A 23305-nucleotide genomic window follows, 5' to 3' on the forward strand; every position below is an offset into this window, starting at 1 on the left:
AGTCCAAAGTTTTCTCCAAAATTTACATCTGTGATTTTTGACAGTGCATTTGTTTCCCCAAAATCTCCACTGATCTCAGAACTATAAAGCAAGCGGACCCACGTGTGGAGGGTTTGTCCAGGCCGATTCCAACATGTGGCTCTTTGCTGCACGAATGAATTTTACTAGTAGCGTTTCGGTACAAAGACCTTTATTACACATAACCTGATGAAGGTCTTTGTGCCGAATCGTTGCTATTAAAATCCATTCCTGATTGCAAATGAGGTGAGCAGTGAGCAGGAGTTCTCATCCTGATTTTGTCTGCCCTTGGTCTCCTTCCATGCACCACACCAGAGGTGTGCAAAAGTTTTACTCTGTGTTATTTTTTTTGACATAATGACCTAAGCTGATCAACTGAAGCATGTATTTATGATATGACTGACACATTGCTTCACAAACATACATAGTTATTTAAGGGAAAACAACAGGTGGGCTCTTAGTAAGATTATACCCACACTTCTTATAATAATCATAAATGTTAGATCGCAAACTTGCCCGCTCTAGAAGAGAGGTGCACAGTATCGGAATGCTTGGAGGCAAACATCTTTTAAATTTAGGGACACAGAGTCAAGTCAAGTCTGTTTTATTTATACAGCCCACAATCACAAATCAAAATGCTGAGGATGCAGTCAGGAAAAAGGTTTTGGCATGGAAGAACATGGAGGAAATTACTGGCAGAGGACCCACAGACTCACTTGTATGGAACAGACCAACAAAAACACAAAGTTAACAGATTACAGTGACTACATTTCTTATACAAATAGATGATCAGATAAATGTCAGAATACAAAGGTAGGCAAATCTTGATCACTAAACATGTAGACTGTAAGACTAAAATGATCCAGGTCCAACACCTGTTTGAGGTACCGACAGCTACGTGAGCGAGCAGAGAGGAGTGAAAAGAGGAGGAGGGAGATCAGCATGAGAGGAGGGGAGAGAGAGAGAGGATGACCATCTGACCTTAATCCTATAACTCACAGTGGTTTAGGGGTGTTGGCAGCAGCTTAGCATACAGGATATGTCCATTATCCAGTATAAATAGCGTAGTGTTTATAACTGGGGTTTAATATCATCGTGCTCTCATTTATATAAATACTAAGTACCTTTTTCTGTATGTCCTCTATCTGGTGTCTGCCTGCTGTAGCAGCCCTCACATAACACTCGACAGTTCTCTGCACTGCCTCTCTTTCTCTTCTCTTCTCCATGTTATTTCTTTGTCTATGATTTCTTCAGGCTCCCAGTTGACCCTCCTGCCCCCTCTGTCTATCTCTCCCCTCCCAGAGCTGCTCTCTGCCAGTCACATTTCATATGTTTCCATAAATGGGCCTTCATTAGCCACCGGCACTGGCGTAATCACTAACATGGTTACCATGACTCCAATAGACGTCCTCTCATGTTAATTTCAGCGTGCCGTTCTTGTGTTGCCAGCTTCGGGCTCTGCACTTGCTTCTTACTTTGACGTTAGCTACATTCGTGCCGAGGCTCACGGCCGAGGAGGCACATGCTTTGCTGCATGACATCAACGCAAGCACTGACGCACATGTGCGCACACAGTCAAGCATGTGTGTACTTGTATATTTGACTCAGAGGGATGGAAGTCAGTATAATGAAAAGATCAACACTCGGATAGTGGACGTGGTAAACAGACACGGCTGTCTGTTTGATAAAATGCCTGTCAGGTCGGAGCCATTCCTGCCTCAGTCACTTCGTGCTGGGAACGTGTTGCTTCACAGGATATTGCCACAGAGGTTCATCCGGATCAGCGCGGGCCCTGTAAAATGAACACTGAATTTATATTTTGAGAATCGCACATGTGCTTCAGAATTTCTTCCAGAGAAACCTCTCAAACACCTCTTGTTCCATAGCTTTTCCGCTGCCTGTCTATATGCTCTCTATTACTAATATATCCCCTAAAAAATGCAAAGTGCACAGTTTTTTATTTGTCACTGGCAGTTATTTAGTACACATCTTTCACACAACTGCTATGCGTGTGCTCATGTCATGATAATACGTTTGTTTATACAGCTAAGATAAAAACGTATGATAAACTTGAAGTTAAAACAAAAAGAGATAAAATGAAAAATGAATGAAAGCCCCAAGAGAAAAGAAAATTATTTCTTCTGGTATTCCATTTTCTGTGGGGGAAAAATAGTTTTTATTTTTACACCCATTTTCACAGAAAAGGAAAACATGTTTTTCCATTGCCAAAACTTTTCTTCCCACCTGTTTCCATCCATCCATCCATCCATCATCTGTACATATTCTATGTACGCCGCTTAATCCTCTGCAGGGTCGCGGGGGGGCTGGAGCCTATCCCAGCTGACTTAGGGCGAAGGCAGGGGACACCCTGGACAGGTCGCCAGTCCATCGCAGGGCCACACATAGAGACGAACACTCTCACACACTCTCATTCACACCTACGGACAATTTGGAATGATCAATTAACCTCAGTATGTTTTTGGACTGTGGGAGGAAGCCGGAGTACCCGGTGAAAACCCACGCTTGCACAGGGAGAACATACAAACTCCACACAGAAAGATCCCAGGCGTCCCAACCGGGACGCAAACCGGCGATCTTCTAGCTGTGAGGCAGCAGTGCTAGCCACTGGGCCACTGTGCAGCCCCCACCTGTTTCCACGTAGGAAAAAAAAAAAAAAAACCTCAGTAAGAAATGATCCTGGAAAAACATTTATTTTTTACCTGCTTGTTCTCGCGTGCTTCTCAGAGCATCTGTAAGAATGTCAATACAAATAAATGACTAAATCATATTCAAGATTTTAGATTCAATCCAGGCTTCTGCGGTGGGATGTGAGGCCCTGCTGCAGTTTCATTGCTCTTAGGGTCATTCAAAGAGTATAACGGATTTGGTTTGAAGTATGGCATGCTTATATGTGCCTGTAGCAAGTCCAAACAATCATATTTGATCAAACAATGCACTGTTTTAAGAAAGAGACAGTATGAGCATGGACCTGATGGGATTGATCGTGTTAAGAGTGAAAAATTGCAACATGTGCATTTAGCCATACTTCGGTCAAAATATGAATAACTGGAACACACTGAACACATCAGGACAGATACAGAACAGTTTGGGGTTCAGTATTTTGCTCTGTCATCTCAGAACACGGTCTGCCCTTCTAGTGCAACAGCTCGATCCAAGATGAGGTGGTGGAGGCAGGTCTCTGTGGGCACAACAGTCTCTGAATTCACATTGTTTCGCCAGCCTGAGTCCTATTTTGTCCATTTCTTTTCCCTGTGACCAGACATTAGCCAGGAGCAGCCTTAAACCAAGATGGATTAGAATCGTGGCTCTTATTCTGACTCTCTTCCTCCCTCGGGCAGTCCAGTTGGATGGTTCAAAGACGCCGTGGGCCTTGATGGTCTCAAAATCCACTGCTTTTAATCTGAAACTCCTGCTTTTCTCTCCAGTGATGATGACAGCATTTCTGCCATAGGCAGCATGTGTTCAAAAAATAAAGCAGATGGTGATGATGGTCAAAATGATTATAGCATAATCTGGAGGAGCTACCGGCTTCTGCATCTTCATGCGCTGTATTATAAAAGCAGCTGCTTTTCCTTTTGACACCAATACACGCTTGTTGTTCTGACCTGATGAAGGTCCAAGTACCAAAACATTGTTGTCAATAAACTTAACCGCAAGTGAAGTGGAGGGTGTGTGGGAGTCTTTTTCCTGATTTTGTTCTTGTCAATGAAAGTTATTTTCATCATTTAGACAGTGAACAAAGCCATTGTCAGTCATTGTGATAATCTGACACTTATAATAAACCCTAATCATAGGACAGTCCATCATCTACTGTAAAACCTTTGATTGCAGCAGGATGATTCCTGTGATGTTACACAGACCTCAGGCTATTCTTCCTCAGGAAGTAATGTGAGTCGCTTGAGTTTGCCATGAAGTTCAGCTAAACTCTGCTAACTTCACACTTCTTGACGAATACACTTGTTGAATTTGCACACCATAGGGAGCCTCGATAGCAGCATTGGGTTATTTTTGGGATTAATGGTATCCAGCGTGCAGAATCAGCTGGAATTCTTGCATTAGTTAATCCGTCATGAATTTTCCTTTATTTTCTTCCAAAGCCTTCACTGTCTATTAGCCTGAGGATAAGCACGAGCCAGTCGGCTCACGCCCACACCCTCGCTGTTTACACCGACACTAATGACTTGTCCCTCGCTCGAGCTCCGCCGCAGCCATCCACACATGGAACTAATTCTATCTGTGCACAACAGCGGCATCATCCTGTAAAACAATCTGTTACTAAGGCAACAGGTGGTGTTGGAGACATCCGTAGTTTAACCAGGAGCAGGAGTTGATTATAAGCGGACTGTCACTGAGAAGGGAGCGCAGGGCCAAGGAGAAACACAGTAAGGATGACATCAGTGCCCACACGTGCACATGATCTCGAAATAGAGTCATTGTGTTTGTCTTGGCCGGCTTATCTGCGCTTGCTATTACTGGGCTTTTGTTAAAAGCTTATGTCAAAACGTGAGATGTTGCAGATATCATCTTGCACTTGCCAGGAAAACTGTTTAGAAAGAGTTTAATGAGTGTAAGGTATTAATGCGTTTTAAGGCTCATTCCTGTCAAGTTAACCTCGCAAAATCAGCAAGCTGGCTTAGTATATTTTCCCAGTAAAGACAACAGGAAAAAAGAAAAAAAAAACAGCGTTGGAAAAACACTGTGTCTGCTATCGTTAAATCTCCACAGCACTCTGTGAAGACTGTCGCTGTTTGAATCATATTGTAAATATTTGAGCAGAGCGTTGTTTTCTTTTTTCCTGCTGTGTCTTTACTTTGCTTCACTGTGTGGAACGAGGAGCCACATGAGAATCCGGCCCGTATAATGTAACGTCAGATTTTTCTACCGTCTCGCTAAATGTAGGTCAGGAGCACTGCCCGACGAATAGAGCCCGTTTCACAGGGTTTAATACAAACACTTTGGCCCAATCGGTGCCTTGCGCGACCACATTCCTCAGTGCCAGAACCCTCACGTTCCTTCTTAGCCCACGTTTCAACCTCAAGATGCCAATAAAACCCCAAGCTGTGATTCACCCGTGCGTGCCCGACATATTTAACATGCCTTTTGAAAAGAAGAATGAAATGGTTTGTGACTTCTTCTTCCACCCCTCATTGTTTGGAGGATCTTTCTTATGTGCGATCAGCAGTGATGCAATCACGACTGGTGCACGCTGCACACTGAGGAATTTTATGCACAAAAAAGAGTTGACTTTGGCTTCAAGCTGTGTTGATAACTAACATGAAGAACTAGGTGTGACTGTTGATAGTGTGGGATTACAACACACCCGATCAACACGAACACAATAGGCATTCCTCATGTGTGTTTAATGCTTAACTCTGCTGTAAATAGAGATATAGACTGGCCTGAAAAGGGATTCTGGTGAGTCGCGGCCCCATGTCTGAGGAACAGCAGAGCCTTGTGATGTTGAGGGGACTCGACGGTGTAGCAAACGCCACAGGATGTAGACCTCGAGATGAGGTGGAAGCAGATTTCTGACGTGGAGGACTCATCCTGGAGGGTCGGTTGGTACGGCTGCCCAGACTCTTGGGGAGAGGGGGGGAAGATGTGGAGTTGTGGGTGGACAGATCAGCCGACCGGCACAGATTGCCTCCGGACTATTCTGAGTGCCAGCATCCAGACGGATGATGATTAACCAGAGGTGACTGGTGCTGGCTGGGACTGAACTGAGATCAAACCGGGTCGTCCAAAATAGAACCTGACTACCTTTTCCTTTCAAGTCTCACCTCCCTCCCGGCCCTGCCTCTGCTCTTTTTCTGGCTCCGTCCTCCTCCCTTGACTTCCTTCCTCTTTCCAGACTTGGTCCTTCCTTTCACCTCTATTCCCCTCTCCCTTTCCACCTGTCGTTTTTCCATCCTCAATCCCCCCTTTTTTTCTTATTATGGTGAGTTCTCTGTTTCACAAGCTCTTATCTTTGTTAATCTAATAAATAGAGAACATAAACTGACAGAATGTCAAGAAAATAAATATTCTTACACCTATTTTCCCTGAAAAACACAACAGAACACAGCCTGAATTGACGTTTCATAGCTATCAGAGAGCAGCAGACGTTGGTTACCATCGCGAAATGCTCCGCGCTGAATATTTTGGAGCTACCCTTGAATTCTGGCAATATTTTATAAATACATCTTCAAAGCTAAAGTAATTTACAAATCCCTGTAGTAAATTCTTCATCTGTATTTAGTCCGTCCTTAGTATGATCCTTACCACTCATATAGTGTTCTGTCTGTCGGCGTCATCATCCTGTTCGTAAAGCCTCTGAGTGTTTGAGCTCAGCATGCAGCAAGCAAGACAACTTGAACTGTCCAGCACTATTCATGCAGGGGAATTTGAGATGATTTATAGTGAGGCAACAAAAAAGAGCCAACAAGTGAGCTGAAACTGGTAAAAGTAAAAGACAGAAAAAAAATCAATACAATGAATGAATTTAAGTAACTTTAAGGTTGTTCATTAAATTGTAACACTGTCTTCCACTTGGTCTAACAGTAACATATTTTCTATTAGCTTGTTTTTTTTATGACTCCATGTTCTGTCAGATATCTTAAACGTCTTGTACGGTATTTCAAACACATTTCCTCAAAGTTCAGCCTGACACAAACATTAAAGCTGTTTATGGACACGGTTGAATGGTCATTGTGAACATATTAGCTTGCCAACATTTGCATAGTCCAAAGCACAGCTCTACCAATATGTGTACAGCCTCACAGAGTCACAGCTTGCATGGCTTTTGATTTTCAGTCTTGATGGTTTGAAATCTGCGCAGCATGGCAGCTAAAAGCAGCTAAAAGCAGCTAAAAGCAGCTAAAAGCAGCTTCCCCCCTGTCATTCATCAATGAAGTACATGGTGTCTTCAGAGGAATGATGTGAGTAAGTACCCAGATCTTTGTGGAAGATAAATGCTGACTGGGCTTGTCTGCATCTCACGTGTTCTTTGCAGAGCAGTGATGTTATGAGGACAGACGAAAGAAAGGAAAGCAAAGTTCCTCTCTGATTATTATAATTGGTTATAGAGTGAATGACTGCATATGCCTGCCGGCACCTTCTGATGACTGATGATGCATACCTGTCTTTGTCATGCTCCTGAGGGGATGACAAGGCTCAGGGACATGCACTGGCACAGGACCAAGCTTGTGATTGCGTGTTGCTGGTCAAAGGGAAGAAATAGACCGTAGAAACTGTCACTGATTTGACCTATTTATATAGAGGATGGATGAATGTCAGAATTCTAAGTCACAATGATGGTAATCCTAGGAGCTGTATCCTAGGCAACTGACTTGTTTCAGTTTCTTGAAGACGTGTCACCGCTCATCCAAGACACTTCTTCAGGTCTAACTAACTGGAGGGGAGTTGCAGGCTTTTAAACTCTGTGTGGGAGTGTCCTTACTGAGTAATCAGGGACACATGTGAGCTCTGAGTTTCAGAGTTGTCATGGCCACTTGTGGGTTGTTGACCCAATTGGCCTTCACGTGGGTTGCTAGGGCTAGGTGAGCCCAGGTGTGAATGGTTGTAAAGCTGTCTGGGGAGGGAAGTCAGTACTGATTCATTCATAATGTGATACATTTTTGTACTTTTAATACCATCCTTTTCACAATTTATGATTTCACAAAGATGATCTTAAACCAAACACTGTCTTTAGAGAGGGCATTTCAAATGTTTTAGCAGCTTCTCTTACATACTTGGAAGAGACCCAATCTGATACGTCACCACTAGTTGCCACTAAATCCTACACGCTGCTCCTTTATTTTTATGCTCACATCAGCACCGTCACATAAGACCTTTTCTTCGACATGACAGAATTTTCTTTTTGACAGCTTCAACCTTGAAGTTATGAACAGGTGATACAGGGTCTGGTCTCACGACTTGTCATGAAAACAAGACTGAAGTTATATTTAATCTGTTCTGTGGTAACAATAGGTTGACCTTCAAAGCTTCATTTACCTGTGAAAGTAGGATGTCCATGGCAACGTGAGCAAGACACCGCATTAGAAAGTGAAATGTGTATTTATATCCATCCAGACGATGTCTTCTCCAGGGATGTCCCGACACACTCCAGCGAGACAACGCCAGGCTGCATCCTGTAACTGTTAGAACAGTGTGGCTTTGTAGTTCCAGAGTGCGGGTGTGGAACTTCACTGTCCTGCCTTCAGTCCAGTCTGCCGCTGAAAATTTGCGGCACATTCTGAAGCCCAGAATAGGACGGTGGAGACCCTGGGTGCCTGAGCAACTGAAGTAGTATATCAAATGAGACTGATGAAGAATTTCTGTCCTCAGCTCTCTAACATTTACTGTGTGCTGCTAAAAGAAACAACATATAATAACACAGCAAACATGCTGCTGCATCGACTGTTTCTAGAAATGTGTTGCACACTCAGAATGAGTGTGTTTTTATGTAAACAAAGTTTATCAGTTTGATATTCAAATATCTTGACATTGTATTATATTCAACTGGTCCAAGAGAATTCACTTCACGTTTAATTCTGTTTTTATTGATGTTTTACGCAGAGCCTCGACTACTTGAAAGGGTCATTTGGTTACATTCTAGGAACATTTTGCAAAACCACCTGCAGTTGGGTAATGTGTAGTTGAGTCATGTGTAGTTGGGTAATGTGTAGTTGGGTACGGTGTGGTATGCTCAAAGAACAGACATCCGCTTTAGGGGCAGCCTCATGTTTGATAAACACAGCGAGGGCCTGTGTGCTGTCAAAGGAACACAAACGTTTTGTAAGCGGTTGTCTTGTCTAACTGCCCAGCGCTCAAAGTTACATCATTCTTATCAAACAGCCAAAGAACATGACAGAAACACCAGGTGATGGTTGAATAACCCTGTTTGACAAATGCTTTACAAATAATGAATAATACACTGTATCTTTGACATCGTGAGTACTGTTTTATATCATTTATGTTGAGGTAGTAGGTCTCCTCCTCCTCACCATGTCTGTTAATTGATATTTTTCTTAATTCTATTTTTACTTCAAATAATATGAAAGAAGAAGTAAAAAGTATCTGATCGGTACACAAACTACAGAGCTGAACTGACAGGTGGCTGCCTGGCACAGTCATCCCTTCTTTTCTATAAATTGTGTTTCCCTTGGAAGGCCGTCTTGGCTTCGATTTCATTCTGGGAAAGATGAATGGTTTTCTGATCCTAATAGAATTATCAAAAAAGGAGAGAAACCGACATCATTCTCACCAGGTGGCCAGATGTGCACTGATCAGTGCTCAAAGCAAGTGTAAGGGCCCACAAGAACCACACCGACATCAAAGAATTAGTGGCGACTGTTGCCTCATGTGCCTGAGTCTCAGCCAAAAAGCTGCACTTGAACACCCTGCAAAGACTACAGCCAATGGCCAACTCGCACATTCTGGCCTGCGTGAGAGGATATAACTTCCCATACCTTCAGGCAGTAGGTGAAAAGGGAAACTGGGGGACTCACGACTGTGGGTATACACACTTTTTTTTATGACCAGTCCTGTTTTTTGTCCTTTTCTTTTTTTTTTTTTTGGCCTTTTATGGCTTCATTTGACAGGATAGCTGAAGAGGTGAGAGAAAACGGGATGAGAGAGAGGGGGAGTGACTCGCAGCAAAGGGACCCGAGCCGGAAGGCGAACCCAGGTCCGCTGCAAGAAGCCTCTGTTCATGGGACACCCGCTCTACCAACTGACCTTAACAGCGCTCCAATATCGCCACTTCTTATCAAGAATACGTCAGATAAAAAGGCAAAAAATAAGGTAGAAACTGCGCTCAGTGGGTGAAATCATGGCTACTGAAGCGACAGGTTTCTGTTCCTCTGCACTGATTAACTGAATGACCAATCAGAGTGATTCCTCTCGCCTACGAGCTCTGACGCTTCCACGGCCAAAAAGACATCAAAAGGGCCAACTAGTGCCGGCGGTCTGCCACAACCAGGCCGCAGATGCTCACTTACTGACACATAGTGGAGTCATATTGCTTTCCCAGACATAGTTGTGTAATGTATTTCAGTACAGCCTTCTGAAAGCTCAACTGTGTTCTATATTAAACTTTAAGATAATGCTGCCATCATATTTTTTATAATAACTGTGTCATGACACCTTTGTCTGCTTCTGCTGTCTGGATGTGTGTGTGGATCCTGTCAGGAGTAAAATGAGAGGCATCTTTGCTACCTCCCACATAAAAGTAAGGTCAAAAGGCAAAACCTGAAGATCAGAGAGTCAGAAGGAAATATGGAGACATATCATCCTTTCTCCTGTCAGGCTGCATGGTAAAGGACTTGTGTTAACATATGGGTAATGTAATATCACTGCAGTTGTAGGAAAATACTGCATGAGTTCTTTTTACTGACACTGAGGACAAATGTTGTCATCAGTGGGAGTCTCTTGTCTGAGGTCCATCTGCCAGCACAAGCGGAGCTCAGGAATCTCACTGCAGGTAATGAATAAGACATCACTTTAAAAGCTATCATAATGTGTCTGGTTGTAAATTCCCTGTGCGACTAATTATGCTGCCTCTCGCTAAATCCTTGCACACATCCCAACTGCCCAGAGCAGCATGGCCAACAAAAGCTCGCAGGTGCTGAACCTACGGGCCCTGCTGCCATCCTCCACCCCCTCCCTCTGTTTTAGTCGACGCTCCAACCTTGTTATCCAAAACCAGCCAGCCTCTCCATCCTCCTCCTCTGACGCTCTCTCCCTCCGTCCACCCAGCCCCGCTGTGGTTACTGAATCCGTTTTGTCTCTGTTTGGATGAGCTCATAGGAAAAAGATGTGCAACAGCTCCACATTGTCTTTCATCTTCCCGCCTGGACAGAGACTTGGACGCACACTGATGCTTCCCAACAAAACAGCTTGGATGTATGTCCATGCAGCAGAGTTCTGGTGCGGCTTTGAAGCTTTGTCTCCGGTTGTTTTTGTAATGAATCAGGTGAAGACTGGAAAAACACCTCTTCTACAACTGCTGCAACTTCATTTGAATATATCAGCCTGCTGGGTCCTGGTCACCTTAATGCTGAATTCTATCTCCATCTATCTGTTTGTCCTCCAGACAGTGGCCATAATTAATGAAACGTCTATCTTTAAAGGATCAAGTACTTCTGCCCCATAGCCTTGAAATGAAATAGATAGATAGATAGATAGATAGATAGATAGATAGATAGATAGATAGATAGATAGATAGATAGATAGACAGATAGATAGATAGTGTCACATCTAGTCAGAAGACCTTCATCATTATATTTACTTATTGCATTTTATCTAAACTGAACTGTGTTTAAAGATATGCCACACATTAGTATACTACTGTATTGCATACAAAAAGGAAAAAGAAAATTCCTCTCAATCATCACTAATGACCAATAGATGTGGTGGTGCCTGCCCTCTGCCTGTGCTTTCACCTTATGTTTTTTTTTCAGAGCCATTTCAGTGTAAGCGATTCTGAAGAGAGATGATTGGTTGTTGAGTCACAAATACCAATGCTTGCATGCCAACCCAAAGTATCAGCCATTAGGAATGAGACTCAGCAATCAACTTTGAATGGTGTGTTTACAGAGCAGCAACTGACTAATCCTACATAGCACATCTTTTGATTTTCAAATTATTAAACAAATGCACACAGTGCAAAAACAGCCATGTCACAGAACAGAAGTACTAATTACAATACCTCCCGCCCACCTTCCAAGGCTCAGTAAGAGAGGAACAAGAAAACAAAACTTGATGGGGTCCCGTACCACTATTCCATGTGTTGATTGTAGTTTTTGAGAACATTATGGCACTATGCACAGCTGTCTGTTTAAATACTGTTGTTACAGCCAGGGTGAACAAAACATTTAATGAAAGAGAGAGCCTTCAGTGAAGGGGCTCCAAGTCAAGGCAAAATGTTTGTGTGTTTTGCCTGTATCAGAGCTTTTCTAAAGGCAAAAAGAAAAACATGTCCTTTATCCATTGCAAGAAAGATGGGGCCTCATTTGACCTCCAAATAAATAGGATAAGCTTTCGAGCAAGCAGTGATGCAAATGCCAAAGCATTCACTTGTAAATCTGTAAACCTACAATTTGGGGCTGGTATGCCAACTATGGCTGTGTGAAAATCAGTGGTTATAGTCTGTCAACGAATGTGGGAGAATACATGTAAAATATGTCCCAAGTAACTTCTGAGAGAGTGGCATGTCCTCCCTGGGCTGGTCTATAGCCACATCTTGGATCTGCAGTGGGAAAAAGTTTGGTTGGCTCGTCCCTTGAATAGTGAAAACAGTGAATTAACCCGCGATGCAGACACATCGAGGAGTATGTATGTAGTTAGGCTGTCCTGCCTAGAAGACCTTAAATCAAATCAACACAAAGTGATTGTTTCCAGGAAGTATTATTGATGTCCGGCCAAATAAGATAGTTGTGTACGTTGAATTCGATTCACTTCAGTTCAAGTACAGGTGCACAGGTATAAATATTTAGAGCGCTGCCTTGCTGCAGCTTTCATTTTCTGGTTGGGCTAGTGCAGAGTTGTGTGTGTTAGGGATGACAGCCAGAGAGCTTTCCTGGCTGAGCAGTTAGCACACTAACGTCCATATGTTAGTAGAGCACTGAGCCACTGGGCTGCCAACCCCATGCAATTATACACTTTAATGGTAATGTGGAGATCCACAAATATTTTTCTGAGAAACAATCAGTCAGGTAGATCCCCTTACATTCTCACCTGAGAACATTTAGGTAACATACAGATGATGTTAGTCTCCTCTGAATATAGCTCTGGAAATGAAACTGTTTAAAACAGCCACTGTTTCTTTTTCAGTTTCTTGTATTAATTAGTGGTTAAATTAAAATCATGCTCCTCCATGACGAGCTACCAGGGTCCCCTGGGAGTCTTCGTACCCAGTTTGGAAATATTTTTCCAAGGGGTCAGAGAAAAAAAAGCCCTTTGAGCACTCCAAATCCCTAGACTAGCTGGGAAAATCTATGCAGAGAGAGTGAGGTGGGAACTGTGTTGTAGCTGCTCAGTGGTGAAGTTTTGTAGTCCACAAAAGACTTCAGGAGCTTCGCAGCACAACAGTGTTGGAGCATTCTCCTACACAACTGAAGTACATCAGGTCAGCCGAAACAAAAGACACAAAACGGCTCCATAAAGCTTGTCCAGCATGATCCAAGATTAAATCTGTAACAAGTCCCCAGCTACTTCAGTTGTTTAGGAGAATGCTGCACTGCTGTTTTGCTGTGATGCTCCTTAATTCTTATGTGGACCACTTTGTCTTTGTGACTTGACTTTACCATCGGCATGGGGTTGAGGAGATAATGATGTCTTATTTTTGGGTGAACTGTTCCTTTAAGCTCAAGCTGACAAGACAATCTGAAACCACCCTTTTAATGAAATAACATGTCACAGGGCAGACCACTTCATATCAAGATAAACAACAATTAATTCTTAAAGAAGTGATAATCTGTGATAACTTAATCTGAAACCCGTCATGGGAGATCTAAAAGTCACTTCACAAACATTTCTGCTGCTCTAACTACATCTGAGACTCGAGGCCTTGTCAGTGTACCCTCTGACATTTTTCTCACTTGCCAGACCTTTGAAAATGTCAATCTGGCTACTTCTTTCCCTCCAGCACTTGACACTTTAACAGTTGTGTTATTTTTTCTCTCTAGTAAAAGTTGTAACATGTATGCCCAGGAGGCCATTTGTGGACCGCTGAGTGGATTTTCTGCTTGTTAAAGCAAATTATGAAATGTATCCCTTTAATCAACTGCAGTATTTAGGTGAAACTGTGAAATGTATACTGAAAATTACCTACCGGATTTAGGTGAAAACGTGAAATGTAGCCTCGCAGTCCATCATAGAATTTAGGTCAAGCAAGGAAAAATATTCCTGTAATTAACTTCAAAGGTGACAGTTGGACGAATGGGTCATTTACTGTCAACCAGTGTCTGAGTCAATTCTGAACAAATCAACACTTTTTTACAGTCAGAAGAGATCATGTAAAGCCAACCTGAACCCTGTTTGCAGACAGATGTATGTAATTACCAGCCTAGACTGGTATTGTACTGCCAACAACAGTTAGACCTATGTAAAGATGCATAAAGACACAGCTGAAAGAGAAGAATGACGAAGGATGGATAAGAGGAAGATTTAACAGAGATTATGACTCAGGACAGAAGAATGAAGAATGGTGTGTGTGTGTATGTGTGCGTAGTGTGTGTGTGTGTGTGCGTATGCACATTTGTGTGGCAAAAAAACAGCAAGTGAAAAATGCACCCAAGACAATGAACATTGTACAGCCTTGTCAACAGAAGTTTATAAGGGATTAAGTTGAATGTTGTTATTGTGCTCAAAGAGACTTAATATTTACAGAGCAACCATTTATTTATTTGATCAATTTGATGTACTGTTCACATCTGTAAATTAATCATCTATTCAAAAACAGCTATAAAAAAATAGTTTATTGATGAGATCACATGGCAAACTAGTCAATAAGGGACCAGGATTTATTAACAAGCTGACAGACTCTGTCTGATAGATAGAGGCATTTTGTGTGGGCAAAATGATGGGTTTTAAATTTGACCTCATTTTTTTTTTTTTTTTTTATATAATATGCATTTAGATATATATAGTGATTGTGGTGTTGAGTGTAGGGCATTTGCTGGTCACCAAAAAGAGACAGACAGATCACAAGAATGAAGTCATGATGTTGGATGAACTGATTCACGCTGACAGTCTGTGAAACAGTTTTAATAACGACACACTCACCCTAAAGCAGATTCAGTCTGCGTGTGTGTAAATATGTGTGCATATGCGTGTTATCAGCATGCACATGCACACACACACACACACACACACACACACACACACACACACACACACACACACACACACACACACACACACACACACACACACACACACACACACACACCAGGGTTACTGAGTGTAAATGTTGTCAACATGCATTTCATCACACACACCACACACACTCTCTCACACACACAGTGAAAGGACTTACATTAATTCCCTGGAGACCTTCTCTCACCTTAACTGTAACCTTAACACTACAGTCTGGTGTCTGACTTTGTGAATAGCAGATTTCTGTCTCCAACAGTTGCACATTTTGCATCCCTGTCTCTTATTTAGTAATTGTTGCACCAGTGATGGAGCACCACTACATTGTTCTAACACTGTTTGATGTTGGACAACAGAAATCTCCTTGACTTGATAAGACGTGACACTGCAGCTCCTAAATGAAGTCAGGCAGGACGGGCCTGTGAAGACACAAACATCAAGCAGCAGACATTCTGGCTCGAGGGGGAAGTATCAGCTTGTGTAGACATTGTCTGGTCTGAACCAGCGTTTTTTACAAGCCGAACAGACAGAGAGTGAGAACAGAGAAACAGAAGAGAAAGGGATAAAGAAGGTGAGGAATATTCACTACACTCAGCAGGGCTGCATGAGTAACATGGGCCATCAAAACTGATTAGGATTTAGAATTTTTTGAAAGAAGAGTGTTCATAGTACAAGTGAATGACAAGAGCTACATTTAATCCTTTTGCACCATATATTAAATATTATGAAAAAAAGTTGCCATTTCCCTATTCTCCAGATTTCCCTGGTGGATCAGCGCTCAATGAGCCAGAGGCGAGCTGTTTTGAAATTGATGCTATTTAATGAAACAGCAGTTACACAAGAGTCATGGGAGTGCATCTGGGTTGTCTGAGCATCACATGACAGTTTGTGATGAGAGGGCAGAGGTGTCAGGCGAGCTTCTTTGTTTTGGGATGAGGCCATCCTGACCCTCATTCCCTTCCAACATCTCTTGAGGGGAAAGCCAAGGTTGTTAAATAAGGCAACCTGACCTGAAACAGGAGGAGGGCTTTGTAGCCTCCTACAGTAATGGCTGCTGTGTCAAGGGTGTGTCATTATTAAAACTCTGTGGTGTCTGTACCTTTATGGTTGAACAAATTGAAACCTTCTGTGCGATTTATTGGAGTTTTCTGACTAAGAAAATGTTACAGATTTGCACGAAAGTAGCAAATAAAATTCAACTCATCCAGGTTTTGTCCAGTGTTTGGCGAAAGTGAAAACTGCATCATGCACACAAAACACAACATTTCAAATATCGTAACAAAACTAGTTATCTGTTCTTGGAGAGACAGCGAGATCTTCCCAGTGACATTGGCAGGTAGTGGCACCACAGTGGCAGTCTGTGGCAACCTGTGGCATCTCCGCTCAGCAGTTCAGAAACGCCAGAATAATATAAACACAGGGAAAATATAATTTAAACATATATTTAGATAATATTAAGAAGCGCAAAACAAAGCGAAATTAAAATGTGTAAACAAGTAGAGATGCCACGGACATGCCACAGGTTGATGCAGACTGCCACTGCCTTTATTGAACAGTGAGAGGTGAAGAAGCAGGGGAGAGACAGAAGGGTATGAAATGGAACGAATGTCGACAGATGGAATGACGTGCTTATATGGCATGCACTGTAACTATTCAGCTACCAAGAAACTAAAAAATGCTTCTTCAGCCCTTTTATGTGCCTGCTTTGGCAATCTTTCCCCATTATTTAAATGGTCATTCCTCTTATCATTTTTTGAGGCGAGGCTTGACAATACACATTTGGGTACCATTGCCTTGCAAGCCCCATAACTAAAACTGATTAATCTGTGTTGTGATACAACACATTCTTATTTTTGTGTTTTCACAGGGTTTCCCATCTCATTGCTGTGTAGTTTGTAGGTTTCCAGCTTCATGCGGTTTGTCAGTAATGTGGATTACTGTTCGGTTTGGAAATTTGGTCGCTGTATGGCATAACTGTTTTTTGATCCCAGTCCATCACTGAGTGAGGCACCAGACTGACCTAATTCAAAACTCTTTAAGAATCACGTGAAATGCCTGTAGCTACACTTAATGTAGTTTGTAGTAGTTGATTGTAGTATGTGTCCATAAGCCCCTGCTCTAATTAACCCTTACACTAACTTAACCAACTTCATGAAGCCTTTTGTGATTAACTGCCTCAGATGATGAGTCTACAAGTTTAAAATGAAGAAAGTGAAGAAGTGCAGTCAGAACGAATTACTGCCACTGGGCTTCTGTTGGTTAGCTACATTTGCAGCTACATGTGTAACAAACCTGAATCTCTGACCACTTGGGTAGCATTATGGGTAATTTAGGCATCAAGCTTTGATGGAAATTAATATTTGAAAAAAAAATAAAATAAATAACAGACATCTCTGGTTCTGCTGCATCTATTTTGGCCTTTTTGTTGGTGAGTCTTATGATGTTAGCCTAATGCAAGCAATGCTAACCTGGTGGAGGAGTCTTTTAAAGGAGGAGTCTCAAATTACTCTTCATGCGAATGTTCAAAGAATCCTGTTACCGTAACACTCAGCCTTCACACACTGCTTCTTAGAATAAAATCATTAATGTTTAGATGCTAAAGGTACACCAAAATGATTGCTTTACAGGGAGGAGTACTCGCCCCAGCCCTATCAAGTAAAGTTGCTATTATTGTTGTGTGTGTGTGTGTGTGTGTGTGTGTGTGTGTGTGTGTGTGTGTGTGTGTATAGACAATTATGACTATTAGTTAGTTTGAATAGGTTCGACCACCAACCAGGTTGCCTCCAGAGATTCTAGCACACTGATGCCATAGCTACATCGTTAGCATTTAAATAAATCTTATTGATATTTCCATGTAAACAGTTTCACAAGCAACCACTGAGAGGTTTGAGTGTGCAGCCCTGAACTTCCTCACTGCTTTATAAACCTTTACTGCTGTTAATGTACAGTGTATTATAATTAAGACTGATGTATAACACTTGAATTCCATTTATGCCCACACAGAAAGAGATCTTATAAACACTGTAGACATACTTCACTCTGAAAAGGTACATGGTAGAGCCACCTACTTATAGTTATTATCATGTGGATTGATATACATATTTTTTTCAATTAACCAATAAATAAGTGTTACTGTAGCCAATGTAAAGTGACATACAACAGAAAAAGAGAGAAAATCGTCACATTTGAGAAGACATAACCAGAGAATGTTTTGCGTTCTTGCGCATTGAACAGGTTGAGTAATTGATTATCAAAACTTAAGCTATTTTGGCTCATTTCATGACAATCAGCTAATCATTAAGACACTAGTATTCACATTTGTATTCACTTTTACATTGTTTAACTCTATGGATACAGTGTGTCAGCCTTGGATCTGGATCAGCTGTTAGCACAAGCATCAGCAACACAACAGAGAACAACAACGTGTCTGTATGTCTTTGTGTGTGTGTGTGTGTGTTTGTGCTTGTGTCTTAGAATCAAATAAAAAGAATGCTTGTGTCTTTGAATCAAAGCAAAATAGAGCCTCCAGTTTAGTATAGCAGGTCTATATTAAGCGCAGGTTAACAGGGCAACATTTCTTTAGTCCAACTCTTTGTCAGCCACTTACACGAGCGTGGTGGGGCGGAGCCTGGCTGGGGCTCCCCTGGTTGGGGTCAGGTGTGGTGGTGGGGCGGTTGGGCCTCCAAAGGCACCGGCCTGGGGGCCGAGACTCCCAAAGTGGTTATTTAGCTCGTAGTTGTTGTCGCAGGGGGAGGAGTAGGTTTATAGTATGTGATGACTTGGATACCCTGCCACATCCCCTGCCAATAATAATAATAATAATCCTGTTTTTCAATCCTGTTTTTCAAAAACAAAAAACGATTTAAATGTAAACATGTTGCCAATAACATTGTTTTTTTCAAAAAGTATGAGAAGGAATCAGGAATCGGGGGAATGTTGATATGGCATAAGTGATAACTAGCAAACTCAATAGAAATAATGAAAAAAGGGAAGTATCACATTTGGTTGAAATTGAAAAACAATATAATATCCAGTGAGAAAAAGGGTTGGAGAAACTATTTTTTCATGTGCAATTTATATTCCCCCAATGGAATCTCCATATCTCAATGAGGAGATTTTCTCCCCTATAGGAGAAGAGATCAGTCATTTCCAGGCCCAGGGAACTGTGCTGGTCACTGGAGATTTAAATCCTAGAACTGGTGAGAAGCTAGACTTTACAGTACTAGTACTGAAGGTGACAGTTACATCACTGGAACTAACCTTAACTTTCCTGTCCTTCCCGCCAGGAATAATTATGATAAAAACACAAACAGGAGTGGAAAACAAGTCTTACAGCTTTGTAGAGTGTTGGATCTGTACATCTTCAGTGGAAGGCTGAGAGGGGACTCCTTTGGACAGTATACGTATTGTTCAAACCTTGGCAGCAGCACTATTGATGATGCTATAACAGATTTTGACTAAACCTCTTTGAGAGCCTTCACAGTAAACACATGCTCTCAGCCATGTAAACTGTACAAAATAAAGAAGCGATGCAGATGGGCACAAAACAGCCTGGCACAGTACCAGGACGCAATGGTCAGTGAAGAAATCCTGTCTGAGCTACCCTCAGAATACAGACGGTGTAGAGCTGTGTCTGGTAAACATTAGCCACATATTCAATCATTTGGTCTCATTATCGGACTTAAAATGCCAAACAAAGACATGGTTTGATTCAGACTGCAAAACCATTAGGAAGACATTAAGAAAAGTCTCAAATCAAAAACACAGGAATCCAGACAGCCAGAAGCTCCGCCTTAGTTACTGTGAGACTCTAAAACAATATTGTTGTTATTGTTGTTACTAACAATGCCCACAGAGGGCAGGCTGTGCTGTCATGCTAATAAAGCCTATTGAATTGAGAACAATTTAGTTGAATAGTATGTGTTTGGGAGTGGATGTGTGTGTTTGTGTGTGTGTGTGTGTGTGTTCTCATGTTATTTTACAGCACATCAGAGCCATTAAATACATCAAGCCTGTTCACACAAAACATGCTTCTGGGAACTGGACCAATTAAACTGCATCACCATTCACTCTTACTGAAGTCGAACACTACGTGGTGAAGTTACTGAAGTTATGAAACACAAGACGTGGCGCACATGGCTCAAGGATGAAGTGACATCCCTATTGGATACAAGTATATAATACAATAACAATCTGATAGTTGTGCCATTGTTCACCATCTTCAAAGGAGCAGGGCCACCTTTATATATCTTTCATCCACTCCTAGTGGCAATGGTTTTGATTGATCTGCCAAGGTTTTCTGATGAATGCATCTGTCAATAAAAGTGAGCGGTCTAACCGTATTTATGTTTCATCCAGAGCACTTGCCTCTTTTTCCAAGCAGACATGGCAGAGAGCTACTTTGCAAGGTGCTGGCCTGACCATCACGAGCAATATGGGATTCAGTGTCTTGTATTAACAGGAGGAACCATCTTTGCAATTACTGGAAAACCTGCTCCATCCACTAAGGCGCAGTTTTCGATAGCAATGCCTATAGATTATAAGGGATGTTGTTTCAGGAAACAAGGTATTAACAAAATTCAGTTTGATCTCCACTGACACATAAACTATGAGCTGATGACATCGATTTAGAATACCTACTGTAGGTGCTCTGTTAAGGGATGGTTAAGAGTCTTTTACATGGTGTGATGCCCTAATCATATCAATGCAGCAGACTTCACCCGTTTGTCAGATGAATAAAAGCAGAAGCAGACAGGGCTATGCTATGCAAAACACAGTTCTAATCTGTTTCTTTTAATGAAAATGTTTTAAAATTGACAATTATAGAAAAAAAATGAATACGTTTTGTGTTTCCAGGTAATCATAAACTAAAACCTGGTCATTTTTAACTGCTTTATTTGCGTCTTACTGATTCAACAAATGTTTGATCACCAGTTGACTTTGTCGTGCATTGATTTTAGTGTATACATGTTAAAAGATTTGTCAGTTCAACTCTTGCGGCCAACTCAACTTGGTTTAGGCACCAAAATTTATTGATTAGGTTAAGGAATGGATCAAACTTTGGATGTAAATAACTCTGCTCAGTCTTTTAATGTACAGTAATAGAAGGCAGTTATGTAAGTTCAAGTACACAAGTACATCACTGATTGCCATGTATGTTTGTTAACTTACCAACATAACATAACTTTAAAACAAATGACTTTTGGGCATAAACCCTGGTCCCTGGAGGTAAAGTCCATTGTATGACCCATCCAACTCCCTAAACCCCCCGGACATGGTGTTTTCTCACTCTTTACACTACTACAGGGGCACTTCAAGTAGTGACAGTAGAGGGGTAACATCTGTTGTTTTCTTTCCTTTTAATCATTGATTATACTTTTATGCCACTGCAGCTCACAAAGACAAACTTACAAAGTGTAACACACTCTAGTGATCACTCAAGAGTCCGCTGGTGACAGTAGGGACCTGTTAGACAGTGAATGGCAGGGATAGGCAATACCTTAAAATCCTTGACCCAATTCAAGTTGAATAGCAGAGGGATTTAAAACCAGGCTCCACTGCCTCGGCTCAGATGCCCTGCGGTGAGATCTGACAGAAGAGGCATTGCTTTGGATGTCAATGTTTTGAATTTTAACATGTTTTAAAATGTCTCTGCTCAGTGAACGATTCACATTTTTGTGTTATTTGTTCATTTTATTCTTCAAGTTATAATGAAGACCTTCACAGAAAGACTCAATCAGTGGGTCTTAATTTTTAACAGATTTCTCCTTTTTTCTAACTCAAACAAGTGGTGGCTGGGCTTTCCTCTGTAGGGCATTAAGGAAATGTGAAACATCACTGACCCACATATATTCCACATCCACCATCTGGTTATAGACACAACAAACACAAACAGCCGGCCCAGTTCACCCAGCGTTTGGTTTGCTTTTCATTTGCTTTGTGTGTCCTTCAGTATCTATTCATATAAATCCCAATTCCAATGAAGTTAGGACGTTGTATAAAATGTTAATAAAAACAGAATACAATGATTTGCAAATTTATATTTAACTGAATACACTACAAAGACAAGATATGTAATGTTCTAACTGCTTCATACTACGCCACAAATTTTCAATGGGAGACAGGTCTGGACCGAGGCCAGGCTAGTCTAGTGCCTGCACTCTTTTACTACTAAGCCACGCTGCTGTAATATGTATAATGTGGCTGGGCATTGTCTTGCTGAAATAAGCAGGGACGTCCCTGAAAAAGACGTTGCTTGGATGGCAGCAGATGTTGCTCCAAAACCTGTATGTACCTTTCAGCATTTATGGTGCCTTCACAGATGTGCGAGTTACCCATGCCATGGGCACTAACACACCCCCACAGATGCTGGCTTTTGAACTTTGTGCTGATAACAATTTGGATGGTCCTTTTCCTCTTTGGCCCAGAGGACATGACGTCCATGACTTCCACAAACAGTTTGAAAGGTGGATTCCTCAGCCCACCTTTCCACTTTGCGTCCATCCATTTCAGAATGTGCTCGGGCCCAGAGAAGCCGCTGACATTTCTGGATGTTGTTGATATAAGGCTTTCGCTTTGCATTGTAGAGTTTTAACTTGCACTTGTAGATGTAGCGATGAACTGTGTGAACTGACAGTGGTTTTCCTGAGCCCATGTGGTAATATCCTTGACAGAATGATGTCAGTTTTTAATGCAGTGCCGCCTGAGGGTTCGAAGGTCACAGGCATTCAATGTTGGTTTTCGGCCTTGCTGCTTACATGCAGAGATTTCTCCAGATTCTCTTTCCCAGTCTTTTGTTGCCCCCGTCCCAGCTATTTTGGAATGTGTTGCAGGCATCCAATTCAAAATGAGGGAATATCTGCACAAAAACAATAAAGTTGATCAGTTTTAACTAAATATCAAACTATATGTAATATAATTTAAGAATTTAAAAGTATTTGCAAGTCATTGTATTCTGTTTTTATTTACGTTTTACACAACATCATTGGAATTGGAGTTTGCAGCATAGATAGTATTATAATATCAACGATAGTATATGTGACTGTAAACATGAACTGTGTCGTTGGAGATGTAAAAGTTTTAGTTAGATTTGTAATTTCAGCTGCAGTGGATGACAAGCTTAATGCCCTCTACCAAAGCTTTGATGTGTGTGTGTGTGTGTGTGTGTGTGTGTGTGTGTTGTGAATAATGTGATTACATCTCATTGGTTGATATATAAACAATATGGTGCACAAAGAGTTTAGCTAACCTACGGCTTTTTTCCAGCTTCCATCAGCTGGCATACAAATGGTTTGACTTTGACACTGGAAATTCTGGTTCTATTTTCATCCCAGTCAACTTTTTTTTTCTTCTTCTTTTTTTTTTACCATGATGCGGCAAAAAAGGGAAAAGAAATGGAAAGAAGACATTT

At 41.6% G+C, this 23305-nt stretch overlaps 1 long non-coding RNA gene across 1 annotated transcript; it reads left to right on the forward strand.

Annotated features, from left to right (window-relative positions):
- Positions 1–18455: 18455 nt before the first annotated feature.
- Positions 18456–20237, forward strand: LOC119025830. Its single transcript, XR_005076926.1, has 2 exons — positions 18456–19094; positions 19182–20237. It is a non-coding gene; the product is annotated as an uncharacterized LOC119025830 (long non-coding RNA).
- Positions 20238–23305: the final 3068 nt, after the last annotated feature.

Source organism: Acanthopagrus latus, chromosome 9 (assembly GCF_904848185.1).
Source record: "Acanthopagrus latus isolate v.2019 chromosome 9, fAcaLat1.1, whole genome shotgun sequence".
NCBI classification, from domain to species: Eukaryota; Metazoa; Chordata; class Actinopteri; order Spariformes; family Sparidae; genus Acanthopagrus; species Acanthopagrus latus.